This window comes from Hemitrygon akajei, unplaced genomic scaffold (genome assembly GCF_048418815.1).
Source record: "Hemitrygon akajei unplaced genomic scaffold, sHemAka1.3 Scf000051, whole genome shotgun sequence".
Classification (NCBI taxonomy): domain Eukaryota; kingdom Metazoa; phylum Chordata; class Chondrichthyes; order Myliobatiformes; family Dasyatidae; genus Hemitrygon; species Hemitrygon akajei.
Genome location: NW_027331937.1, coordinates 2,139,001 through 2,143,475, shown reverse-complemented (window position 1 = coordinate 2,143,475; position 4,475 = coordinate 2,139,001).

Genomic DNA, 4,475 nt, shown 5'->3' with positions numbered 1-4,475 from the left:
CCTTCATGCTGGATGCTGTTTTGGAGCGACAGCGCTCAGTGCAGATGCGCTGAATGGTGGTGAGGGCTTAACCCGGAGTGCACTGGGTCATATCCAGTACTTTTGTAGGATTTTCCGTTGTAACTTTGCATCTTCCATGAATAGTTCAGATTTCCTTCAGAGGCGGCAGAACACAAGAGCTAGATTTTGACTTCAGGAATGTCGGAGCTCATCCACAAGCTCCTGTTCAGGTGAATGGTACCGAGATCAAGTATGTACATGTGAACTTCGCGAGAAGACCTGGATTGGTCCGTCACATTGACGTCAGAACAAGATGGCTGACCAAAACTTCTAATCCTTCAGGAGGCTAAATAGGTTCTATACGGCTCTTTAAATCCTCAGCAACGTTTTACTGATTCATCATTAAAAAAAACTTACCCGGATATATTGTATCCTGGATAATGTACTCCCTGACCGGCAGATTACAGTCTGTGCTGCTTCAGAGCTGTGCTTTAGACAAGCCTATAAGCGGCACTATGTGCCCTCAGGGAACTATACTGGCTCGCTTCCACTTTACCCTGTATATATGGGACTTCCGATACAACACTAGGTTATGTCATCTGCAGAAATGATCTGCTGACTCTGTAATATTTGGGTGTTTAAATGGATGACGGGAGGTCGAATACAGGGCTCTGGTGGAGGACTTTGTCAACTGATGCAAGCTGAACCATCTGCCGCTTGGCATCAGTAAAACAAAGGAGATAGGATGGACTTCAGGATGACGAAACCCGCACTGCTCCCTGTTACTATTGATAGTGAGGACGTGGATGTGGTGAGGACCTACAAGTTCCTGGGGGTGACCTGGATGACAGATTTGAGTGAAGCCCCAGCACAGAGGCTGTGTACAAGAAGGGCCAGAGTCACCTCTAATTCATGACGAGGCTCAGGTCCTTTGGAGTGTCCATTCAATTCTTTCATCATGTTCTACCAGTCTCTTGTCGCCAGTACAATTCTCCATTCGGTGGTGGGCTGAGGTAATGTCAGCATCATCCGTGATGCTGAACAATCTCCCCTCCACGAACTCTGTCTACATCGTCTAAGCCGTCTAAATAGATGAAGATCCGCTCCCATTACGAACATTCCTCTTTAGTCACCTGGATGCTCAAAGACAGATTCCATCCAGCTGTGGTACGATCAATGAACAGCCCAGTTGAATTCAAAATCTCCCTTGATATGTTCATACGCCTTACCGCCTGCGTGGAATGCCTTTGGCTGAAATGAGCTGTTTGTTCTCACTGTATGTCCTGTCTATCGCCATTTCAGCCTCCCGAATGAACTTGAGCTCGTCCATTTCCCCCTCCAGCTCTTTAACGCGGATTGTTTGAAGCTGCAGCTGAACGCAGCTCTCGCAGATATCGACGTCAGGGTAACTAGAGTTCTCTATGCCTTCCCAGATTCCGCAACAGGAGCATTCAACTATCCTGCCTGGCATCTCTGTTATCCAATCTGATCAGATATAAAGAAGGGAAGGAAATAAAAAGCTCATAGCCAAGTGTTTCTCTTCTATTTGCCTGCTTTGACTAAAGACTCATTGAGCTGACGCCCAGGCGAGCAGAAGCCTGAAGATCACCTGCTTGACGGTCCATTCAGACGATGGGTACTGCAGTTGCCCCTGCAAACAAATGAGAAAAGCCACCTAGTCTCTGGCCAAAGCTGTTTTTCACCCGCTGTCGCCTTTATGCCCGTGCTGATTGAAGTCCTCTCCTCCTAATTCACCCGAATACCCGATTTGTCGCTTGGCAAAACTCTTTTTCTGAAAATCATTATTTTAGAATTAGCTAACTCGATATCATTTTCAAACTACCGATGCAACTATAATTGTTAAGAATTTTCTATGCAGTAATTATTTTAAATCTATTTATATCGTCATTATTGTTTGTTTTATTTTTATTATTATTATTTTCTGCGTGTACCTTCCTTTCTAGACTGTTTGTATATCAGTGCCTAACTGTGTGCCAATAATTTTCAATTGTGTGTCTATTTACAGAAACGGCACATATCCGTGGACAGCCGACCGCTGGGATTATTAGATACACTTCCAATCTGCGTCTGTACGTCTTCTCTGAAGATCTGAAAACAAAAAAGGTTCACTGCACCTGTCATACGAAATAAACAAATTATGGGAGTATCCGTGGGGATTGACGACGTCACCACGGAGGTGTGGCTACTGGTTGCATGCACTATTAGTATGTACAGAATTCCTCACACGACAGTTTCGGTGAGAGCCGACAGTCTACGCGATCAGAGATCAGCGGCTGCAGAGAGAGCAGACAGATTCTGGATCGTGAACAGGAGTCTGGACTCTCTCAGCAATGGATCATAATCTTCAAAATACATCGCGCAATGCTACGGGAATTCCGAAGAATGTTTTCTGGACGATGCAATATTTTGCCAATGCCCTAAAGTTGGAATATCGAATCACTATGGCGCTGGGAACATTCCAACTGGTTTACTACCCTTTACTCGCCATTGTAGCTCTTCCTGGTAAGTGTCTTGTCTCTACCTCATGATTACGTTGAAAAATATAAGTCAGCTTCTCTTCCATACCTGTTTCCGAAAGACTCGCTTATTGAAAGACAAGTCTTTCCAACCGGTATCGCTACAGCAAACATCGGCTGACTGCATTTGATAAGGTACCCCATGCAATTCTTATTGTGAAAGGAAGGAGGTATGTGCTCAAAGGGGACATTGCTATGGGGATATAGACACTTCTTGCCCACAGAAGGAAAACTGTTGTTGTAGACGGTCATATTCTGCATTGAGGTCGTTGAGCACTGGTGTGCCTCATCAGGGATCTGTCCTGACACCCCTACTCTTCGTGAATTTTTACAAATGACCTGGGCGAGGAATTGGAGTGATGGGTTAGTCTCTTTTCTGATTGCACAAAGGTTGGAGATGTTGTGGATATTCTGGAGGTCGGCCGGAGGTTACAGCGGGACATTGATAGGATGCAAAACTGCCCTAAGACGAGGCAGATGCAGTTCAACACAGATAAATGTGAGGTCGCTCATTTTGGTAGGTCAAGTATGATAGCAGAATATAGTATTAACGGAATTAATTACACGAATAAATAAATAGCTCCGACGTCTCACCAGGTAAAAGCATGAGGCCACGTGGTCATCATCACTGCTATTAGGCAAAGAGTGCAGAGGCATATTAATATGTTCAGCAAAAGTACCAGCGTCTGGAAGATTGAGTGCAAAGTTGGTAAATGCGAGGTCATCCACTTGGGAAGGACAAATAGAAGAAGAGAATATTATTTATATAGTAAATGATTGCAGTATGCTGTTGTGCGGAGGCACTTTGGAGTGTTTGTACTTGAATTATAAACGGTTGGTTTGCAGGTGCAGCAAATGGGATGTTCGTCTTTGTTGCCAGAGGGATTGAATTTAAGAGCGGGGAGGTTATGCTGCAACTGCACAAGGTACTGGTGAGGCGGCATCCGGAGTACTGTGCAGTTCTGGTCTCCCGACTTGAGGATTGATAAACTGTCTGTGTCGGCGGTTCACCAGCTGATTCCAGAGATGAGGTGGTTCGAATATCAGGGGCAAAGGAGTTGAAAAATAAAAGGAAATCTTCTGCGAACATCTGAAATTACGGAAAGGATAGATACGACTGTGGCAGCAAAGTTGTTTCCACTGGTAGGTGAGACAAATCAACGGGAAATAGCATGTGGATTTAGGACCGAGATGAAGAGGAGCTTCTTCCTCAGAGGGTGGTGAATCTGTGGAATTATCTGCTCGAAAGAAACAGTGGAGGCTACCTGAATAAGTATATTTAAGACTGGCTGGCACTGGATTTTGCATATTAGAAGAATCAAGGGCTATGGGGAAATTGTAGGTAGGCGTGATCAGTGGTTGGTAAGTTGCTGGAGATGATCTTGAGAGGCAATACTTATGCTAAATTTAGAGAAGATTAATATGATTAGGAGTCGTCAGCATGGCTTTGGCAAGGGCAGGTCGTGCCTTACGAGCCTGATTTTATTTTTTGCGGATGTGACGAAACACAATGATGAAGGAAGAGCAGATGTAGAGCGAATGGATTTCAGTAAATCATTTGATAAGGTACCCCATACAAGGCTTATTGAGCAAGTAAGGAGGCATGGTATCCAAGGGGGCATTGCTTAGAGGCTCCAGCACATGGCTTCCCACCGAAGGCAAAGATTGGTTGTAGACAGGTCATATTCTGCATGGGGGTCGGTGACAAGTTGTGTGCCTCAGTGATCTATTGTGGCAACCGTACTCTTCGTGATTTTGTAAATGTCCTGGATGAGGAAGTGGAGGGATGGATTAGTATATTTGCTGGTGACACAAAGGTTGGAGGTGTTGTGGAAAGTGTAGTGGGCTGTCAGAGGTTACAGCGAGACATTGATAAGATGCAAAACTGGACAGAGAAGTGGCAGATGGAATTCAACCCAGATCAGTCCAACGTGGCTT